The sequence below is a fragment of the Malania oleifera genome, chromosome 1, assembly GCF_029873635.1.
Source record: "Malania oleifera isolate guangnan ecotype guangnan chromosome 1, ASM2987363v1, whole genome shotgun sequence".
Classification (NCBI taxonomy): domain Eukaryota; kingdom Viridiplantae; phylum Streptophyta; class Magnoliopsida; order Santalales; family Ximeniaceae; genus Malania; species Malania oleifera.
The window spans coordinates 132,490,198-132,515,386 of NC_080417.1; positions in this window are offsets into that span (position 1 = coordinate 132,490,198).

A 25,189-nucleotide genomic window follows, 5' to 3' on the forward strand; every position below is an offset into this window, starting at 1 on the left:
GTTTGGGTGAGACCAAACCATCGACTCACCCAAACCGTTGACAGTTTCATCAATCTCAGGAAAACCGTTGATGGTTTTGAGTTACCTAGACTCGGTGAAGGTAAAACAGTAGGAAAAGGTTTGGTTAAAAGCCAAATGTGTTCGTTTTTTAAAAACAGTAGGAAAAGGTTTGGTTAAAAGCCAAACTGTCGACGATTTCGTTCGGGCCAGCATTTCTATAAATAGATTCTAAGTTAATTGTTTTTGGGTAAATTAAATCTCTCTCTCTCTCTCTCTCTCTCTCTCTCTCTCTCTCTCTCTCTCTCTCTCTCTCTCTCTCTCTCTCTCTCTTTCGCTCTTTTAATTTTCTCTCCTGTTTTAAGACTGAACCGAAGGATAAACGACATTTCAGGATCCTGACGTCGATTCTCCATAGTTCAACCGGAGCAAATTCATAGTTTGGGGATCATAGGCACCACTCCAAATATAAGGTAAGGAAGATGAATTATATAAGTTGTTTTTAAAATTTAACCAGTTATTGGGAGTATGTGGGCTTAGGAATGTTAATATTATTATCATTCTGGGGTTAAGCTGATTAAATTAAGGTATATGAATACAACGTTTTGTGTGAACGTCGTAGGTACTGTTTTAGGATCCTTGCAGGCATTTCTCTAAGAATCAGGTAAGGGGATAGATTATGTCAGGTATTTTTAGAAAATTTACTAGATAAAATGCAGTATTTGATTATAGAAATTATATGTATGATTTTCTAGATAATCAGGTATATGGAAATGGTGTTTATAAATTAATGGGTATTTTTGGGAAACTAGGTGTTTGAGTTTAGTAAACCCTAGAAGTTGATTAAATATTATTGTTCAGCAAAATATGTTTCCCCCAGGTAGATAGTATATTATAAAGTAATAATCACTTGTGTGGCATGAGTATGAATATTTCACAGTATATATAAGCAGGCCAAATTATTTTATGATTAGATAGAACAAGTATAGTTTGATAATGATTTTTAGAAAATGTATAAACATTAGGGAAAGTATGATATTATTTAGTATAATGTGATAGTTCAGTTGGCCCAGTGCCGTGATTGTTTAGCTAGCCCAATGTCATGACAGTTTAGCCGGCCCAGTACTGTGACAGTTCAGTCGACCTAGTGCCATGATAGTTCAGCTGGCCTAGTGTCATGATAGCTCAGCCAGCCCAGTGCCGTGACAGTTCAGTCGGCCCAGTGTCATGACAGTTCAGCTGGCCCAGTGTCGTGATAGTTCAGTCGACCCAGTGCAGTGATATTTCAGCTGGCCCAGTGCCGTGATAGTTCAGCCGGCCTAGTGCCGTGATAGTTCAACCAGCCTAGTGCCGTGATAGTTCAGCCGACTTTATGTCGTGATCAATTATCCTATAGCAGTTTATTCAGAAATTATAATATGACAATTTATTTAGAAATTATGATATAATAGTTTTTACGCCGAAATATGAAAACGAGTTATGTTACAGTTATATTATATATTATATGGTATCAGAACCCTGATGGATTAGTTTAGATTCAAAGCACGATATTGTATCTATTATTTCATATTAGTGCCACCACACGTCTCAAATAGAGTGTTGGTGTATGGTAGACGATTGGGCCATTTAAGAGTAGTATATCCCTTCTGGAAGTCCGAACCAGGTTAGGGTAGCTAATTGTGCTTACAGATGAGTCAGTTTTGATTTAGCGTGGTAGGCCAGCCATTGCTAAGTCTCGCCTATAGGCTGCATAACTCAATCATGTGGGGGTAATACATGATATCAACTAACTAAATCCATCAAGGGGAAAATTTCAGTATTATACAGATATAGCAGACGATTTGCATGTATATAGAACATGCACCAGAAAGCAGTAAAGTAAGGGTGACACACAGAAATATTATTGAGGTTCGGCCAATTGCCTACGTCCCCGCCTTGGCTACCAAGCACAAGGATTACCACTATAACTACTCACTTAAACGGGTGGAGCAGCTCCTATACAAATCAAGTCAATTACCACAAGGCTGACCTCAACCTTTACAACCAATGCTTATCGGGCTGGATTACCGCCCTCTCAGGCCACGCCTGGAAATACAACAATATTCTCTCAAATAGATGGTACAAAAATAGTGCTTTCACGTAAAGCAGATATGTACCCAAATGCGCATATTTACATACACATCAATAACATGGATATAGTGTAAACTCAGTGATGCAAGTTATGTGCAATCAACACTCAAATCAATATAATCAATATGATGCTCGAGAGTGTTCAACACAAGCAATATCTTGGAATAAAAACTAAGTATTTCAATAGCACATCAATATTCCAAGTATACGAATAAGATAATCAAACTAGTTCAAAAGGAGTTTTCCTCAATGAAAAATTATAACACTAGTTTGAAAATACTTGCTTGTTTGAGAAATCTTTGCACAACAAAAATCAAGCTATTGGACATTTGCAGCAAATATGCAAATACCCTAAGCTTACATGGTTTATCCCCACATACGATTTATGATAAGCAAATCTGTGGGATAATCCTAAGCTATAACTCCCCAAAAGAAATATAGCAATCAATCACTCAAATGGGAGTTTCTAGCAAGCTATAGCAATCTTAAGCACTCTAGAGATGTTCACACAATCACAGAAGATATCAAATGAATGGAGATTTGAGAGTATTTGGCCAAAAGATGTATTTTCAAGAGACAGGATATTTTGGCTAATCTATGTGCTAATCTTGTGGTAATCTTGCAAATGGACTCATATTTATAGCTAGGGGTAAAAATATAACCGGTCGGGACATGTAGGGAATAATTAAAAAGTCTCAAATGATTAAAATACAATCAGCCCAAATTAACCATGTTTTACCATGGTTAAATTAATTTTAACCGGCTAGAGTTCGGGTGGCTGAACCGAGGTTCAGTCGCCCGACAAGACTCAGTAAAAATTTTTATTCAATCTAGTTCGGTCGCCTAGTTTCATGTTCGGAGACCCGAATCAAAGTTAGTAGCATTGCTTTGTGACTTCGGGTGCTTGGTCCTTTATTCAGTGGCCCAAACTCATGTGTTCGGTCGCCTAGAGATCATTTTGAACTAAAACAGTCTGTCACCTAAGTTGGTGGACTGTCCCTTTCAAGGGGTTTGGGCGCTCATGGATGGTGTGTGTATTTATGTATCGGTCGCCCGAGAGCCTGGTCAACTTGTTGACTTTTTAACAGTCGGGCAGCTGAGAAGTTTTGATTTCTAGGGGTTCGGTCGCCTGAGCTCTCTCAAGTTGCTTAGAAATGTTCAATTCAAGCACAATTTCAACACTCCTATATATTATATGCTATGTGTGTGAGTGTTGGGACCTAGAGTCTTATTGAGCTTACCATATATCCTATATGCATGATGTGCAAATAAGATAAATACAAACCACAACCTAGGTTACTATTACAGACCCATATTACACATATTGAATTTACAATTACAAATTTAAAATGTCTTCAAGGTCTTCTAGTTGTTTCAAGCATCCTTCCTTTGGATATTCATTTAAACTTGCACAAACACTTGACAATCATCAAATACTGGTATTTGTCATTATCAAAATCGAGTGCTACCTATAAGGTCAACACACATATTTCAGTATCAACCACATTCCTAGTAATAAAACTGTTATTTTATATTCCTTATGCCACACAATTTTTTCTTAATTGATAATCATAATATAATAAGCACAGAGAAAATATTCATTTCATAGTATTCCAAAACTATATATCATATTTTCATTTTCATATACGATAAATCAACCAAATCATTTCTGAAAAATATCTGTTATAATTTATTCCCCTTACCTGCTTACTGAGAGAATTCCTGTGAAGATCCAAAAACTTAAGCCAGCAGCGTTTCGGAGTTCAAAATCTTGAAATGACATTTCCCTAATTCAATCAACTCAACCCTAGAATTATAATTATTTTAACATTTCCTAGGCCCACACACTCCCAATAACTAATTAAACTTTAAAAATAATTAAGTGATATAATTTCATTATCCTTATCCTAGCCTTGGAGTGGTGCCTAAGAAATCCAAATTAAAAATCTACTCTGATTAAAATGATGATGATTGAAGCTAGGACCTTGTGGTGATGTCCGATCGTCAATTTGGCTGATGATTTGAGAGAAATTGAGGAGATAGAAAGAGTTCACCTTATCCAAGTAGTGGTGCCTTTGACGCCCTAATCCCAATTCCCCTTTGGTTAAAATGTTGGTGGCTGAGAATGGAACTCAAGGGTATTTTCAATTCTTCGATCGACCGAAAATCGAGGAAAAAATTGAGGAGAGAGAGAGAGAGAGAGAGATTTGTTGAGAGAGAAAGAGACGGTGAAGGGGGGCGCCTCTCTATTTGATTTCCAAACTAATTCCTTCCTGCTTCTTCAAGAAGGAATGTTATATATATATATATAATATTATATTATTATATTATATTATTTAATTAATAAATTAATTTATTTTTTTAATCAATTTTTTTAATTTTTTAATTTTTATTTATTTATTTTTTTGGCATCACCGCATTCTCTCCTCCTTATAAAAATTTTGTCCTTGAAATTTGCTATTAATCACATGTTTCAACCTCTAAGGAGGATTGCTGCAATTTTATTAATTAATTAATTATTTTAATTATTTTTAATTTTTTAGTTTTTAGTTTTTATTTTATTTTTTTGGCATCACTACAAGGCTCCCCCTTACAACAAGCATACTTTAAACAATGTTTGGAAAATGGAATATCAGATGTTTTTAGAATCAATTTTTAAGTTCATATTTCAAGATCAATATAAATATATATATATATATATATATATATATATATATATATATATATATAAGTGTGCATGAAAATGTATTTGAATTTTCAGCATGTCTCATTTCATATCTTATATCAGCATATCTAAGATCTATCTCATATCAACATTTTTCAGAGTTATATCTCAATTTTGCATCATTCATTTTTGCTCAAAGCTTTCTCCCCCTTTTGACATCAATCAAAAAGTATCAAAGTAAAGTCAAATGCAGACACTTGATAGCACAAAATAGATAATCATATTCATTCTGATGCATACAAAGTGTCAAAAGCATCGGGAGATATAAAGCAAATAAAACATAGAAACATAGAATCATGGTACTGAGATACAAATCAAAAGATCAATCATCTGCAGCTTCATCATCATTAGCTGCATCTCCTTCATCTTCTTCATCACTTGTAGGATCAGAGCTAATATCCATAAGATCTATACCGCGTGAAGAACTAGCCAGATGTTGTTCAATACGACCTAGTCGCTGATCAAGTGAGGAATAGTTGGTTTGAAGAGAAGAAAAATTATCTTAAAGAGATTGAAGTCCAGATCTCATGTCACTATTGAAGGTGGTGAATTGGTGATGAAAAGGAAGGAACCAGGAAGGAGTAGCATCAATTTGAGAGGCAGGGTGCTGAACTGGGGGTTGCGGTTCAGGAGCTAGCCTTTGCCTTCCACCACCTTTAAGAAACCAACCTTGCTCATATTTTTCATATCCTATTTGCTTGAGTGTTGTAGAATTGAAAAGATCATAATGGGTATGTCTGATAAAAAAATCAGTAGGAGAGGAAATATGTATATGAGCGAAGATCAAATTCAAAATTCTTCCATAAGGAAGAATTACCTAGCGAGCTTCGGTGCGGGATATCATCCATTTAAGAACTAAGCTTGATAAGTCAAGTTTCTTTTCTTTTAGAAAACACCACATCACAAAGCAATCCAGGTATAAGACATAAGCATGAGAACAAGCCCGAGGGAGGATATTGTATGTGATGATCTTTTGAAGTATTTGGGCTTGGAGGTTTAGTTGTTTGTACGATGGAGGATTTTCGAAAGAAAAAGATTCGTTAACCATGATTAATGGAAAAAATTCTTCGAGAGTAAATCCTTACTCCATTGTCCATGGTTTGAGGTGTAAGAGCGATGGACTTGCCCATAACTTCGATAGTAATTACTGATTCTCGTTTAACCAAATTGGTGTAGAAAATTTTTACAAGTTTAGGGAAGTGTCCTTTGGCTTGGTAGGTAACAAAATTTCGCCAACCCAGGTTACTAAACATTGGTAGGATGTGGGGAAAATTTTCTTTGAAAAATGAAGTATCAAGAAATTTACCTAGAATCGGTAGAAACACTTAGCATTTGGAGTGACGAGCCATTGTTCAATGGAGGAGTCTTCATTAGCTTGTGATGAAGTCTTACACCCAACCGTTTTTTATCTCAGCATCATGAGTTCCAAAAAAAATTGAACGGTAAAAACCTAGATTTTTGTGGGGGAATGATATAGGGTGATAAGTCTCGAAGATTAATCGGAGGTTTTTGGAGTTTGGAGTGTTGAAGATCGAAGGGGAATGAAGGAAAGAGAGAAGCAAGATAGGGTCAGTTGACTAACAACTTCAAATGTTAGGGTTTTTGCACTTAGTTCGTTTTTAAGCTCTATCTGTCAGTCGACTGAACTTGAGGTCAGTTGGCTGACCTTGCTCACTTTTGAATTTCTTCTTTAAACAACCTCTCTGCTATGTAACAATCCAAGCTCTCTTCTTATAGATATAAATCTATCTTCTGGTAGGTGTTTGGTAAAAATATCCGCCCATTGGTCACTTGTATTCACAAATTCGAGTATAATATCCTCTTTTTGCACATGATCTCTTAAAAAATATGATGTCTTATGTCAATATGCTTGGTTCTTGAGTGTGATATAGGATTTTTGGAAATATTTATCACACTTGTATTATCACACTTTATAGGAATTGTTGAAAATTCTAAATTAAAGTCTTTTAATTGTTGCTTCATATAGAGTGTTTGTGCACAACAATTACATGCTGCCACATACTCAGCTTTAGCAGTAGATAAGACTATGAAATTTTGTTTCTTGGAGAACCAAGATACAAGAGATCGTCCTAGAAAATGACAAGTTCCACTTGTACTTTTTTCTATCAATCTTACATCCAGCGTAATCAGCATCTGAATAACTTATCATCTCAAAACTAGTATCCTTAGGATACCATAGACCTAAGTCAATAGTGTTTATCAAACATCTTAAGATTCTTTTTACTGCTATCTGGTTAGATTCCTTAGGAGCTGATTGAAACCGGGCGCACATGTATACACTAAACATTATATCCAGTCTGCTAACTATTAAATATAGTAAGCTTCCGATCATCCCTCGGTAATATTTCATATCAACTGGTTTTCCCTTTTCATCTTTATCAAGATTTATGGATGTACTCATTGGAGTTCCTATAGGCTTGCTACTTTCCATGTCGAACTTCTTAAGCCTGTCCCTTATATAATTTGATTGATTTATAAAAGTTCCATTCTTGGCTTGCTTAATTTGAAGTCCTAGGAAGTAATTCAATTCTCCCATCATACTCTTTTCAAATTCATCTTGCATACATTTTTCAAAATCTTTACGCAAATCTTCGTTGGTAGCACCAAATATGATATCATCTACATATATTTGAATAATGAGCATAACTTCCTTCTTTGTTTTAATAAATAAAGTGTTGTCTACTTTTCCTCTAGAAAATTTCTTCCTAGTAAAAATCCACTCAACCTCTCATACCAAGCCCTAGGGGCTTGTTTATCCCATATCAAGCTTTTATTAACCTAAACATGTAATCAGGGTCATGAATGTCCTAAAATCCCGGAGGTTATGCCGCATAGACTTCTTCATTTATTAAACCATTTAGTAATGCACTCTTCACATCTATTTGATAACGTTTGAATTCTTTGTGAGAAGCATAAGATAATAGCATTCTTATTGCTTCCATTATAGCTAAGGGAGCAAAGGTTTCATCGTAGTCTATTTCTTATTCTTGGTTATATCCTTGAGCTACAAGTCTAGCTTTATTTCTAACTACAATTCCATTTTTATCCTTTTTATTCCTAAATATCCATCTTGTTCCAATTGTTGAATGATCATCGGGTCTAGGAACTAATTTTCATACTTTATTTCTTTCAAATTGATTTAATTCTTCTTGCATTGTTATTATCCATGAATCATTACTTAACGCTTCTTTAATGTTCTTAGGTTCTTTTTGGGATAGAAATGCATAATGATTACATAGGTTATTCAATGAAGATCTAGTTGAAACTCCTCGCGATGGTTCTCCTATTATTTGATCTATCGGATGATTTCTTACAAATTTCCATTCTTTAGGTAACTCAGAATTTTCAGTAGAATCATTATTTGGAGTTACTTCATTTTTCTCTTCTTTCACTTCTATAAGTCATCAAAGGTTACATGAATTGATTCTATAATTGTGAGTGTTCTTTTCTTTTAGATTCTAAATGCTTTGCTATTCAATGCATACCCTAAAAATATTCCCTCATCTGATTTTACATCAAATTTCCTTAAGTCGTCTTTATCATTTAGTACAAAGCACTTGCATCCAAATACATGAAAGTAAGCTACGTTAGGCCTTCTTCCTTTCCATAGTTCATTGGGGGGGGGGGGGGGTTTATTTAAGGTTGATCTTATGAAAACTCTATTCATTACATAACATGCGGTATTAACTACTTTAGCCCAAAAGTACTTAGGTAACTTGTGTTCATTTAACATGGTCCTAGCAATTTCTTGAAGGGATCTATTCTTTCTTTCAACAACTCCATTTTTTTTTGTGAAATTTTGGGTGCTGAAAATTGTGTTTTATTCCATGTTCATTGAAGAATTTATCAACATCTTTATTATTAAATTCTCTTCCTTGATCACTCCTGATATTTAAAATGCCATATCCTTTTTCATTTTGAAATCTTTTACACAAGTTTATCAACATATTGCAAGCTTCATCTTTTGAATCTAAGAAGAGTACCTAGGTAAACCTGGAGTAGTCATCAACGATGACGAAAGCACATTACTTTCCTCCTAGACTTTGTGTTCTAGTAGAGCCAAATAAATCTAAGTGGATAAGCTCTAAGGGCCTACTAGTGGAAATATGTTTCTTGTTCTTAAAGTTGGACTTAGTTTGCTTTCCTAATTGACAAGCATCACGTATTTTATCCTTTACAAACTTAGTGCTTGGTAGTCCTCTAACTAAGTTCTTTTTAACTAACTTTGATAGTAAGTCCATACTAGCGTGTCTTAGTCTTCTATGCCATATCCAACTTGCTTCATTCATGGCTGCTAAGTATGTGATATCTTGAGATTTTAGATCTTCAAAATTTATGCAATACAAGTTATCAATTCTTTTAGCAGTGAGTGGAACATTATGTTTTTCTCTATTTTCAACATTGCATTTATCTTGTTTGAAAATTATGTCAAATCCTTTATCACTTAATTGGCTTATAGTTAATAGATTATGTTTCAATCCATCTACTAACAATACATCATTAATGGTTAAAAAAGGTTCTTTACCTATTTTTCCAATTCCAATGATTTTACCTTTAGCATTATCGCTGAACGTGACGTATCCACCATCTTTTTCCATAAGTGCGGTGAATTTGGATTTATCTCCGGTCATGTGCCTTGAACACCTGTTGTCCAAGTACCATTTGTCTTTTGATGGGGTTGTCCTAAAGCAAACCTACAAGAAGGGTTCGATGTGTTATTTTTAGGTACCCAAACCTTCTTAGGTCTTTTTATTTTAGATTTATTTTCTTTTACTTTCCAAAATTTCTTGACTTTAATATTTTTTCTTTTAAATGGACATTCAAATTTTACATGTCATTTTTTATTACAGAAGAAGCACATAGTGTGTTCATAGATATTTGTGGAAGATGTGCTTGCATAATACTTTGATTCCTTTACAAAGTATCCCATATATAGATTCTTTTTTTTTTGTTCTCAATTCCATTATATCAAATTCCTTCTTTGTCTAATGACATTCTTTGGGTTCCGATCGGCTTTTCAAAGTTCTCTTTTCCTTTTGTAAAATTGTAGATGATTTTGTCCTTATCCTCAATTTTACTTTTAAGGTCTTTTATTTCTAACTGTTTCTTGCTTTCACCATTTACTTGAAGTTTTACCAACTCTTGAGACATCTTGAGACATCTTATTGATTTTCTTCATGAGTTCATCAATGTATGATTCCTTTTCTTTTTCAACTAATTTTGAAGTTTCTAGTTGATTTTTGAGTGTTTCTTTTTGTTCTTTTAAAGCTATGTTTCTTTTTGTTACTTTTATAAACCTATTATGCAATGCAAACTATTTAGCTTGAATTTCTTTATATGATGACATACTTTCACATGAGTCACTACATGATTCATCACTTAATTCTTCATATGAGCTAGAATAGTAATTTACCTCAGCATTTTATTTCCATGAAGCAGATGTTTGCTACTTCTTGTTCACTTGATTTGTTCTCCAATTCACTTGAGCTTGTGTCGTCCCATGTAGAAGCTTTCATAGCCTTCTTCTTCTTCTTTTGGTCTTTCTTGAGCTGTGGATAATCAGGTTTAATATGTCCAATCTTTTTACAATTGTAACAAGTAGGAGGTTCATTCTTAGTTTTCTTGTTGCTTCTTTCCCCTTTTTCAAATTTTGCACCACTGAACTTTCTAGCAAATTTCTTGTTTTTCTTGAAGAATTTTTCGAGTCTCCTAGTGAGCAATACTATTTCATCATCATCTAATTCATTATCATCTTCTTCTTCACTAGAACTTTCTTTTGTACCTTTAAGGGCTATTGATTTCTTTTTTTGTTATTTTTAGAATTCCTTTCATTCATAGCCATCTCATAGGTGAGAAGCGATCTAATTAATTCATCTAGGGAGGTATTCTTGAGGTTTCTTCCTTCCATAATTGCTTTGGGTTTAAGTTCCCAAATTGGTGGAAGTCCTCTAAGAATTTTTTGGATCATCTCATATGTAGAGTAGTTTTTCTCTAAAGAATTAAGGGAGTTTATTATATGAGTGAACCTAGTGTACATATTAGTGATGGTTTCATTCGGGTTCATTCTAAAGGCCTCATACTCGCTTGTGAGCATGTCGATTCTACTCTCTTTAACATCAACCATTCCTTCATAGGTTACCTCTATTTATCCCATATTTATTAAATTGTTTTACATGCCATGACCCTATTGAATTCATTTATGTTGAGAGCATAATATAAAGCATTCATAGCACTTGAATTTACTTGCAACATCTTATGGTCATTGTCGGTCATCTCTTTTTCTTCTTTGGGTATTTCTTTATCATCTACATATTTAGTGGAAATAAGGTCACCTTGTGTGACAACTTTCCATGCTTTCCAATCCATAGTTTGTAAATAGATTCTCATTCCAAAAGGTGTAGTTAACACCACAAAAGATAGGAGTTCTAGTTGAGGATTGACCCTCGGCAAAGGGAGATATGCCTAGGTGTGCCATAGAGATATTTATAAAGCTTCTAATTTAAGATTTTCTATAACCCCGCTCTGACACCAATTGAAAAGCAAGGTGTATTCCCAAGAGGGGGGGTGAATTGGGATTTAAAAATTTCTTTTACACTCTTTTTGTAAATTCTTTCTCAACTAATTTTTGGATTCAACAATCACACATGTATGGTTTGATTTTCAATCACAAAATCAGCCAAGACACAATTTAATTTAACTCTTTATAGCTGAGTATATCGAGTTTAATGTTTTTTAAGTTTCTCAATATTTCATTCAACAAATTAAATCAAAACTAAATAGGACAATTTTCACAATGTGAATTGCTAAAACAATTCCACTGTGTTTCCAAGATTCAGTCTTTTTGATGTTGAGTTGTTGCTGATGAACGACATGTTTAATGAAAGTACACCCTTAGAAGGTTTCCGCAAGATTCAATCAATGTACTCCCCTTTTTATGGTTTCTGCAATTCCCAAACACAAGATAATTTTCAACAATTTAAATAAACACCCACACAATATATATGTGCTGAAATTTAAAGAGAGCAGGGAAGAGAGTTACACCGGGATTTTTACAAGGTTCAACTATACCTGCCTACGTCCTCACCTTAGGTACACCATCCAAGGATTGCACTATACCACTCCTTTAACCGGGCGGAGCAAAGCTTTTAAACACTCCTTCAAATAGGATAGAACCCTTCTCTCCAAGCGATACCCCACGCTTGGTAATCCAACAATTCAACAACCTGAACCGTAAAAAACAATAAGAACAAGAACAAATTCTTGTGTACAAAAATACTCTCAAAACAGAGTTGATTAGTACAAGTTAGAGCACTAATATACTTCAAATTAAATATTAATAAATAATGAATTTGAAGCTCAAGAAGTTAATCATCGGAGGTTCTTTCTTGGATTTGAGAAACTTAGTAAATACTTAAAGAACCGTAGGCTTTGTTTAGTAGAATCTCAATAGAAATCTTCAACAAGAGTTTAAGCAAGAGAGAGTTTTTGAAGAGTTTACAATATCGATGCTTGAATGCTAATTGTATTTCTTGGTGTATCAAAATTCTTGGATTTAGGGAGTATTTATAGAGTTTAGAAAGTAATTTGTTGTTCCCCAAGTCATTTGGAGTGTTTCCCAAGTTTTTACAACATTTAGAATTCGAAAACTTAAATTTGGAAATTTCCCGTTACAATTTAAAATTTGAATTTTCCGTAGGTCAATCGATTGGGCCTATTCTGTTTGGGGTTAGTCGCCTGGGTCAGTCAATTGGTCCTATTCTATTTCAGCAAAAATTTTGAATAAAATATGTCAATCGACTGGGCTTTTTGAGTCAGTCGGCTGAGCTGTCAATTTTCCACAATTTTTTTATTTTTAAGACTTTGATCCTTTAATTTTTGAAAAACTCAAATGTAACTTAAAAATAATTTTCCAGAGTTCTTAAAAATTGGTCTCTAAGTCTATAATGAAACCTAAAGAGCTTCATATATCCATATTGATATCTAATGAAGTACTTACATGAAACTTTTTAAGCTTAAATACTCTAAGCACTAAGTCTTCATGCTTTTCCATTTCTTTGAGTCCATCTTGACATCATGCTTCAAGCTTCATTAGATTTGTCTATCTTTGAAACCAAACTTCAATATTCATTGAGCTTTTATCTCTCTTTAGATCCAAGCTTCAATGTTTGTTAAGCTTTCATTTAATTGTCTTTGAAGTATAAGCTTTCTCTTTTAATAAGGTTTTTGAGCATTTTGAGCACTTGATCTTGAACTTATATGCATGTTTCCTGAAACATTATCACTTTAACCAAAACATGTTAAATTTCCTTGATTTATTATCATCAAAATAAGATTTGTAAGCCTTATTAGGTCAACATATAGAAACTTATTATGCTAGAGTAAGCTTATGTTGAAAATATGATTTTACTAGACTTATATAAGTATGAGTACATATTTATATGATTTATCAGTTACAGTTACTTGTTTATAGGATATGTTTATAACACACTAGAACTCAAGGTGCCACACACTGATGATAATCTATTCAATCTTACTGAGGGGTGTCTCACCCAAGAATTTAAATATTTCAATAAACCTAGACAGCCGTGTGGAGCGAACTCCAAGGTAAAGGAGGCTTTGGTACTATTGTATCAGGGCCAGTGTTTTGAGTTGGGGGATATGTTTGTGGAATCCCTAGGATCTTTTATGGATTTTTGGGGACATGTCTGTATATTTATGGAGACAGTAGAACTATGGTATTGTATGTGAGGTTCAGGTACATTATGTTTTCCGCTACATGAATAGTATGTATTTAAGAATAGGAATACCCCCGGTACCCCATTTTGGGTCCGGGTTGACATTGAAGATATTATTATTATTATTGGTATCAGAGCATTTTTATACTCACAGCAGTATAATTTTTGGGGCCGCTATAGTCACAATGCAACATAACTCCACTTTATTGTATACCCAACTCCTTGACTAAACCAGTAAGTCATAAGGCTTCCTTTGTAGTTTCGACGATTCCCATGTATTCAGGCTCAGTTGCAGACAATGCCACTTGAGATTGTACCACGGACCTCCAATAGATGGGTCCTCCTACAAGGTTGAACACATAACTCATTGTAAACCTTCTGTCTTCCATATCCCCTGCATAATCAGCATCAAAAAACCCCAACTGATGCACTACTCTGTTGCTTGCTGAACATGATACCATAATTAGTAGTACCTCATAAGTATCTAAAAATTCATTTGATGACTTCCCAATGTCGTGTACCTGAATTAGAAAAAAACTTAGTCACCACACTTACTGCATGTGTTAAGTCTGCTATTGTATATACCATGGCATACATTAAACTCCCCACAACACTAGCATAGGGGACCTTTGACATGTCCCGGATTTCATCATACATGTTGACCTTATAGGTCATATCCCGTTTTGATTATGACAAATACTTTGATATTTAATGGTTGATGAGTTTGTGTGCATGATCAATTGGAAGTATCATATGGTGCACATGGAGTTGAAAGAAAAAGATGACCCAGAAGATTCATCTGTTGTAATTTTATATTAAGTTTAATTCAGGTTTGCAATAGTAAAGTAGGAAAGGTTTGTAATAATTAATGCATTGCATGCATGATAGAACAAATAAGCTCAAAGACCTTAGACTGACAATAGGTCCGCATATATTGCATGAAAAAGGCCTTATATATCTTAGAAGAAATAATCAATTGAATAAGGGTGACTTTAGAAGGGAATTAGAACTTGAATGCACAAAGTTAGTATGTTTGGTCGACCGAACCCTAACATACAGAACAAATTCGGTCGACCGAAACTCCCAAGGGTCAAAAGTTTGACCATTTGGTCGACTGTCCTTAAAATGAACGTCAACGCCCTGGTCGACCAAACTGGCACATGGGAAAATCTCAACGCCCTAGTCGACCAAACTTGAAGATGAAAATGCCCGGTCGACCGAACATCCAAATTAGGTCAACTAAACTTAGGCTAGTTGATCAAATCTCGGAGGATCCAAAATAACCTCTAGGCTGGTCGACCAACACCTCAATTCAAAAACACCCTAGTTGACCGAACTGAGTAAGCTGGTCAACCGAACCTTAAAAATGGTCGACCGAACCTCTAAGGTTGCGCGAATTTTACCATGGTTAAAACGTGGTTAATTTGGATTAACCCAATTTGAACTTTCTCAAAAATACCAAATAGGTCGGGAATGATTATAATTTTTGGGGTGTCTATATATATCCCCTCATTTGGATGGATTAACAACCAATTTAGAAAATATCATTACCAAATTCTCTCTGAAATTCAAAAACCCTATTTCTCATATTCAAGCTCTCCACTTCCATACTTACTCATTCCCATTGCAAAAATTGTTTTGTAAGAGTGCTCTTGTGATTATCCTATAAGGCTTACACTCTCATCTACTCTGGTTGATTGAGATTTATTTTTACTTGAGAGTAAGCTTAGAGTTTTTCTTGGAGACTTTGTCAATAAGTCTTCCTTGGGAAAACTCCTTAGAGCTCGTGAGTTTTGCCTCATCATTGTAATACTCAAGAGCTTTTATTGTATTTTGTTTGTGAAATAATTTTTACAAACCAATCTTAAATATCTCTTGTGCTTATTTTTGAGAAAAATATTTTGAAGATCTTTGTTGCTACATCTTGTGATTGATATTATTATCTTGACACAAACATCCTAACATATACACTCTCACATTCTGATTGGTATACTAGCATCATTTTTCAAAGTAGACATTGAGACTACATTGAACTTATCATATCCTATCATACTGTAGTGTGTTGATTATATTGATACAAACCCGCTTGTCTTAGAAACATATATTTTGTACACAAACTGTATTGTGAATCTATTGTATTCCATACATGGCCTGGAGGGGTGATAATCTAGCCTGGAATGATTGTATAGGTTGAGGTCAACCCCGTTAATTGACCTGGTTGTATTAGGTGCTGCTCCACCCCTTAAGTGAGCCATAGTGGAATCCTTGTGCTTGTGAGCCAAGGCAGGGACGTAGGCACATTTGCTGAACCTCGATAACATATCTGGTGTCCTACTTGACTTAGTGTGCTTGCTTGAGTAATTTTATTTACACAATTTAATTTCAGCATTTATTGATTCATTTAATCATCTACTTTAGATTGACCCTAGGGTGTTGTAATACTGGTGCTTGATATCTTACCTAGGAGAGATAAATTTTAAAATACCAATTTGCCCCTTTTTGGGATTATAGTAAAACCAACAATTTGCGTCAGAGCCTAGTAGCTTAGACTTAGCCGTTTTTCTACAAAAGATCTAGATGACTTATAACACTGTAACCCTTTTCCCTGAGGGATCAGCTTCCACACGTCCTCCTATTTTTAAGGGTGTCAATTACACCTTCTGGAAACAAAGTATGTGTATTTACCTTCAAAACATTGACTAAAAGGTGCGGAGAGTTGTCTCTAAGGGAAACTATGTTCCCATGAAAACTGAAGGTGAAACTAGAGTGGCTAAGACTAAAGAGGAATATATTGATGATGATATGAAAGCTCTTAGTATAAATGCTACTACCATGAATAATCTCTATTGTGGTCTTGATGTTAATGAATTTAATAGAGTTATGACATTCTCTTCTGCTAAAGAAATATGGGATAAGTTAGAAGTCACCTATGAAGGTATTGGAGATGTGAAGGATCGTAGGATTGATATGTTGACCAGTAAGTATGAAGCGTTTAGGATGAACACTGATGAGTCCATTCAGACCATGTACACTAGATTCACACACATTATTAATTCACCGCATGCATTAGGTAAGACATGTCCCACGTATGAAATGATCAAAAAAATTCTTAGGGGTTTGCCTCATGTTTGGGATGCAAAGGTAGAGACCTTAAGGCTATGTCACTAGATGAACTAATAGTTTCACTTATCACCTATGAGTTAGCTATTAATGAGAGACTAAATGAGTACAATAGAATGAAGAAAGTGACTGCCTTAGAAACGTCGACTAATACTTCTAGTGAGTGTATTGACCCTGAATTTGGAGATGACATGGTTATGCTTACTAGGAAGTTCAGCAGGTTCTTTAAAAAGAATAGTAGGCCATATAGAAAGTTCAGAGATTCAGTATCTGAGAAGGGAGAATGCAGCAAAGGAAAAGAAAAATCAAATGCTCCCACGTGTTACAATTGTAACAAGGTCAGGCACATCAAACTTGACTGTCCGTTGCTGAAGAAGGAGTCTAGGAAAAAGAAGAAAGCCATGAAAGCAGGCACCTCATGGGATAAACAAAGTAACAGTGATTCAGATTTAGACTGTAGTGATTCGAAGGTTGCGAACCTGTGCTTGATGGCACACGGTGATGAGGTATTGTCTTCCTGCTCCTTATCTTCATATTATTTGATGATGATGATTATGATTTTGATAGCATGCCTACTTATAAAGAATTGCAATATGAATATATTCATGTGTCAAAATTGTTAGATAAAATGACTAAGGAAAATGATTTTTTGAAAAAGAAATGTGAAAATTATTCAAAACTTGTTGAAATGGGAAAATCTGTTCATTCTTCTTGGCAAGAAGAAAAGAATGTGAAAATGACTGAACTTGAAAGAAAATTGGAGGATAGCTCCAATATTTATAAATTCATTGAGGGCAAACACAATTTTGAAAAACTCCTTGGGGACGAAAGAAACTCTCTTAGTAAAGAAGATCTTGGATTTAATGGTATTGGAAACGTGAGACGGCCTTATCTTTACTTGGGACACTTTACTCGAAAATCAAACTCCCAAATTCCACCTAAAGATCCTCGATGTCGATTGATATGTTTTAAATGCAAACAGATTGGTCACATTTAGTTTGACTGTCTATTTAGAAACAAGCGTGTAAAAATTAAAAAGGTGTGGAGAGTCAAAGGTGAATCAGGAACTAACCCCTTTGGACCCAACAGAATTTGGGGACTAGCGTCAGTTACTTAGATATTTTTGTAGGTATGCTTAAGATCATCCTCCTTCAAGGACAAATGGCACTTGGTTAGCGGCTGCTCACGGCACATGACCGGCGACAAGGCTAAGTTCACATCCATCACCCCCAAGGAAGGAGGATTCGTGACATTTGGGGACAACACAAAAGGGAAAATCATTGGCGTAGGTAAAGTTGGTAAGGAACCTTTTCTTGTTATTGATAATGTATTGCTTGTTGATGGTGTTAGCCTTAGAGGTTACGTTGTTGGAAGTCCCAACCCGGAGTATATAGTCTAGAGGGGGGTGGGTGAATAGACTCTTTTCGCGGAATACATATTTTTCTACAAAATAAAAACTCTTGGCAAGATAGAAGAAATTATATCGGAATATAAATATAAATCACGCACGAGATATAAAATAAAGAGTGTAAGGGAGAGAAAGAACAACACCGATATTTTTACGTGGTTCGGCACAAAGCCTACGTCCACGCCTTAGCACCAAGCCAAGGATTCCACAATCCACTAAAGATAATCCTTCACCGGTAGAGAAACCTTACAACTCGAGAACAAATCCCTACACTTGGGAACAAACCCCTACCGCGCTCACCAAAAGCCTTCGCTTCGGTTCACAAAGAACCTTACAACAATGGTTCACAAAGAATCTTACAAGGGATTGGAAATACAATTTAATGCTCCTTAAATGAGCCAATATGAAACAACCAAATCTTCACTCTATTCTCTCAAGGAATGAATCTTACAAGATAAGTGAACAAGAGAGGATTGAGCACTTGTGAAGAATAACTAAAATGCAAAGTGCAAAGTGCTTAGGTTTTGGATAAAATGATATTTTTCACAAATATGATCAAAAATGCTCAAAACCATTGTAATACAAGTCTAATAGCTTGTATTTATAACCCAAGAACCTTAGGAGCCGTTAACTGGTCGCTGGGGGGAAGAAAAAATATTTTATTTGGCAAACTAGCCGTTTTCCGCCCGTTGGAGCGCTTCTGCCTGTTGAATTCGTCGACGAAATTCAGAAAAAGTCACCGAAATGAAAGTTGTTGAATTTTGTATTAGCTTTCCAGGGACACTAAGATCGTTGCATTTTGACTTTTTTAGAAAAAGTTATGCCCAAAATACCGTAAGGTGTTCAGGACTCAAGACTGCACTACGGCAGTGATGATTATTTTGTTTTTCCTTGTCAAAAAGTGTTTTAATGACTCAAAACATTCTTGGACAAAAGTATATGAAATATATTAAGTCTAATGAAGATTAAAACTTGTCCAAATGAGTTTCCTTTTGAATATAAGATATTTTAATTAATAAAACACTTTTGAAAACCCATTTTGATATCTTATATGCTTAGTATGTCCTTTTGTAAATATACTTGACTTTATTTGAACCTTTAGGACATTAAACTTATTTTAACACCATCGGGACTAAGTATAAAAATGTTCTTAAAACTAGGATGTTAAAAACTTGTCCCTTTGAAAACATATTTGAGTTTTAGGATTCATTTGACAAACTCTTGTTTTAACTTAGAAAGCCATGAAAGGTGAGTTTGTGTTTATGTCTTTAGTGCAATATTATAAACTCATGCGTCCTAGTATGCATGTCCTTTTCTCAACTCTTGCTCAGAAATCATGCAAGAAACACACTCGCAAGAGTTACAAAACATACTACCTCACATAACTCTTATTACAAATAATTCTACAATTAAGCTTTCTTTGGTTGTGCTTGGGTCATTCCAAGTACGTGTCCATTTGGTCTTTCCTTTTGGACGTCTACTTGGTCTGATCTTTGCCTTCAATCCAATAATTCATGTACGAGTACCTGTACTAAACATGATCTGCAAAGATAGGAAAACACTAGGAACAACATATAGGTTAATATCATCAAAACACATTAAACAATGATGGTATAGCCACTAAGGCTAACAGATGGTGTTGGCCTTACAAGGTTTAAAATCTTGTTTTGGTGATAACAAACAAGAGGAACTTAACATATTTGGTTAAGTGATGACATTTCAAGACTCAACTATGAGAAAGCAAGGTCAAGTGTTCACAAGGATCCATTGAAATCTTAAAATTAAAAAAAATATATGATCAAAAGAAGCTTAAAGGCATGGATTCCAAGATGATCTATTAAATCTTGAAGATTATGAGAACATGAATATTAAAGAGAAAGCTCAAAGTATATTAAAGCTTGGAGACAAGATGGAGCCAAAGCAAGCACGAAAACTTAAGTGTTTAGAATGCCAAAATCTTAAGAAGTTTTTATGTAAGTATTTCATATTTGAATATCTCTTGAAATATGTTGAAGCTCTTTAGGATGCCATATAGACTTAGAAACCAAATTTTTGAAAACCTTGGAAAATGATTTTTTAAAAGTCACATTTAAGTTTTTCAAGCAACAAGGGATCAAAGTCTTAAAAATGAAAGTTTTTGAAAAGTTGAAATAGTTTAGTTGACTGACCTAAATGAACTATACTTGCTCAACTGACTGACAATTAAAACTGGTAATTAAACTGTCCAGCCAACTGACCTGAATGAAATATGTTCACTCAGCCGACTAACAAATTGGACTGTCCAACCGACTGACCAATTTGAATTGTGTTCACTCAGCCAACTGACAATTAATTCCAAAAAAATTCCTAGATAAACAGAATGGTCTCAGCCGACTGACCTATACAAATACAGGTCTAGTTGAGTGACTCAACCGACTGACCCACGAAGATTTTAAAATTCAAACTTCAACAGAATAATTTCAAAAAATTAGGTTTTCAAATTTAAATGTTGGGGGACACTCCAAGAAACTAGGGCAACAAGGAAACTCACTCTAAAAACTCTATAAATACTCCTTTAACCCAATGAATTAGAGAACCAAGCATTATAATCAGTAATCAAGCCTTGAAGTTAAAATCTCTTTTAAAGCTCTCTCTTGTTCACCTGTTTTGCTGAGAATACTGAAGTTGTGATCCATCCTAATCTGTTTTTACTGTGGATCCTTATCTTGAGAAGGAACTTGGTGAATTCTATACTTTAGCTTCATCTTATTTCTAATTGATAATTGAATTTTGAAGTATACAATGCTGAATTTGTACTAATATGCTCTGTGTGATAGTGTTCTTGTACGCAACTTTTATTTTTTGTTTCTTGACGATTCCAAGTTGTTGGATCGTTTACTGAGCATTGGGTATTGCTTGGAGAGGACTTGCTCTAGCCTATTGAAGGAGTGACCAAGTGTGGGGTATCACTTGAAGAGGCGTTGCTCTAGCCTATTGAAGGAGTGTGTAAGGTTTTGTTCCTCCCGGAAAGGAATAGGTGTAGTGGAATCCTTAGGTGGTTTTCCTAAGGGGAGGACGTAGGTTGGGGATAAGTCGAACCTTATGAAAACCTTGGTCTCTTTCTCTGTCCCTTACTCTCATTATTTTTCGGCATATATTGTAAACTACATGGATGATTTAAATTCTTGATCATATATATTACGTAGTTTGGAAATTAAATAATCTAAAGATGAATTTGTTTTTGGGCTTGTGGAATTCGAAAGTAAGTACGTTGGTTGATCAATAATTGGCGAAAACCATAAGGGAGTACGTTGATTGGTTAACACCCAAAGACTCTTTAGCTGAAAGTTTATTTAAAGTCTAAGATTTTGGAAATAGTGTTGGATTTTATATTGCACATCATATTAAGAAAGAAAAATCATTAATACAGGAATTTATATCAGCAATCATACATTCTCAATCTTTACATTAAGTGCTGAAACTTGCAAAGCATTAAAATCTACCTTTGAATTAATCTTGATAGTGCTGCAGTGTAACAACCTCAAATTCCTTAATATAAAATGTAGCATAATAGATAGAAAAGTCAACCCGAACCCGTGGGTAACAGGGACACCTGTCAATCACATCGAAAATCTAAGCAGTAGCAAGTATAAAATCTCAATCATCCATCCATAAAGCATAATACCAGAGTTTACTACAACATCATATAACTATATATACATACATCCTCATAAACATCAAAATAACTCTAGGATCAAATACAAAATAATTCTGACCCTAGTACAAAATCTTACCCTCCTAACGGGGTAATATCACTAACTCAACGGAGGCCACGACCCGCCGGTCACTCATGGTCTCGTGAAAAATTAATTTAGTTCGGGGGTGAGACACTTCTCAGTAAGGGAAAATAAATTAAATACATTTGTGTGGCAACATGAACATTTAAGGCAATTATACATATACATTACATTTCATATATCTATAAGCATTCATCATATCATACTGAATAATCACATGCTTTCATATTTGCTAATAAGTCATATCGTACATAAAACATCTATTATAACTGATAGTACTGAAAATATACCCAGGATGAATAGCTAGCTAATGTCATGTATTACCCCCCATGACAGGTTGTGCAGCCCGAAGGCGGGACCCGACAATAGCTGGCTAACCACTGCGGAGTCAAATATGTCTGTAAGTACGATGGGCCCGCCACACCCTGGTACGGACTGTCAGGTGGACGTCCACACTCTACTGAAAGCCACATCGACTATCCATCTCCTATCCCCTCATGGAGTGGTTAGCACTAATCTGAACATAGATATCTGATCTATATAGCTATGGTACCGAGCTCCTGAACTGAACTAAACTAACATCTGGGTTCTGATAAAATATAGTACATGATAATATAACATCTTTCATAATTTCATAATTACGGCCTCGTGCCGATCATACGTAAATACGGCCTCGCGCCGAAATCATACATAAATACGGCCTCACGTCGAAATCATATATAAATACGTCATTCTAAAAATAATCATTTTATCATGCATTTATTAGAATCATAATGTATTGTATACTTCTATAACTTCTCAAATCATACTGCATTCATATCATTATCATATCATAATATTTCTCCACATAAAATAATATTCATGCCACACATTTTCTGTATAAAACTATACATTGTATTATGAAAATCATAATTTCTGACATCTCATACATATGTATACATTTCAACATAGTAACAGTATTTTTCTCAAACGTACATTTCCTGCGTAATCTACAGATATAATACATGGATTCTAGAAAATAACTTTTTTCATAAATATTAACAATTTGCATAAAAATAACTGTTTTAGTTTATTCCCTTACCTGACTACTGAGAAAAGCCTCTATAAACTCTGGTCTCACACTTGCATTAAATTTCAGTATTTCTACGTGTATATCATTTCTTATAACTACTACAAGACCAAATTTAGCTTAAAAAGTCTTACCTCAACTTAGGGATGATTTCCAACTTGCTTTCACCAACGTTCTGCTCCAGGAAATTTGGAGAGAACTTCCCAGGAGCGTTGTGGTGACTTCAGATTGTCAAACCAGTGTAAATCTGGCCCAAAATTGAAGAGAGAGAAAGAGAGGGCCGAATGGAAGAGAGAGAGAAGAGAGATTGCTTAACTGTGAAGTTAAAAATGCGAATTTTGATATTTATAGAATAGGGGATTCGTTGACGAGCCATGTCATTCGTCAACGAATCTTTTAATAATTTTGTCGATGAAATTCAGTCCTCGTCGACAAAATTCAGTCGATACAAAACCTATCTCTGTATTTCCTCGTCGACAAATCCTGTCTTCGTCGATGAATTTTCTTATACCCTCGTTGACGAATCCTGTCTTCGTCAACGAGTCCTTTGATAATTTCGTTTCCCCTTTATTATTAAAATTCTATTTTTATTCGAGTTGTCACATGCAGTGCATACATTGACTTGTGCTTGGTAAATCAATTGATTGGTTGTTTAAGTTGTGTGGTTGTGGATTGAATAAAAAGACTTAAGTTTTTTTGTGATTGCTAAATCAACAAGAAGTCAAGATATCATTAAAAGAATTAAAAGTGGTTAAAAATTCCTAAAAAGAATTAACTAAAATTTAAATAACCCAACTCACCCCCCTTGGGACTACACCTTGGTTTTCAGATGGCTTGAAACATAATTTGTTAAGTATTAGCCAATTGTGTGATAAAGGGTATATAGTATCTTTTGAAAATGATAAATGCATTGTTGAGAGTAAAACTGATCATAAAGTACTTTTTACTGCTGAGTATTTTGAAAATGTATACACCACTAGTTTTAATAATTTACCTTCTCAACAATTTACGTGTTTTTCTGCAATAAATGAAGCTAGTTATTTGTGGCATAGACGCTTAGGACATGCTAGTATAGATCTTTTTGTCAAAACCCTTGAAAAAGGATTTAGTCAAAAACTTGCCAAAAACACATTTTGTAAAAGATAAAATTTGTGATGCATATAAAATAGATAAGCAAACTAAATCAAGCTTTAAGAAAAACAAATTCATAACCACCACTAGACCACTTGAAATGCTACACTTAGATTTATTTCGTGCTAATCAAGTTCAAAGTCTAGGTGGAAAATTATATGCTTTTGTTATTGTGATGATTATTCTAGGTTCACATAGGTGCTATTTCTTTCTCATAAAGATGAATCATGTGAACAATTCACTAATTTATGTAAAAGAATTCATAATGAAAAAGACTATAAAATCACACACATAAGAAGTGATAGGGGAACTGAATTAAAAAATGATGGCATAAAAAACTATTATGACTTAGAGGACATTTCACATAATTTTTCTGCACCTAGTACCTCGCAACAAAACGGAGTTGTAGAACGAAAGAATAGGTCTTTGCAAGAAATGGGTAGGACAATGTTAAATGAACATAAATTACCAAAATATTTTTGGGCCGAAGCAGTGTGCACTGCTTGTTATGTAATGAATAGAGTATTAATTAGGCCCTCACTTAATAGGACTCCATATGAATTGTGAAAAAACGATAGACCTAATATTTCCTATTTTCATGTCTTTGGTTGTAAGTGCTTTGTAGTTAGAGATAATGAACACCTAGGGAAATTTGACTCTAAATCAGATGAAGGTATTTTCCTAGGTTACTCACTTAACAGTAAAGCATATAAAGTTTTTAATAAAAGAATATTAACTGTTACTGAATCTATTCATATTGTGTTTGATGAATCTAATGCATTCTCTAAAAGAGATGATGAAGATGATATTGATATTAGAAAGGGATTAGATAAGGTATCTATAGTAACTTGGCTAATTATAGATATTAAATAATAAAGAAAGGAGGAAGAAAAAGAATTTTAAAGGGGGACGTAGTAGGGCCTCGTTGATGAACGCTCAGCCTTCTTGGGCTCGTCGACGTGGACGTGTGTGTCATCGACGAGAGTTTATCGAGAGCTATTTTCGGGCCTGAAACTCATCGATGAGGTCACGTGGCAAAAGGTCTATAAATAGCAGGAAATTGGGTTTCAGCGAGAG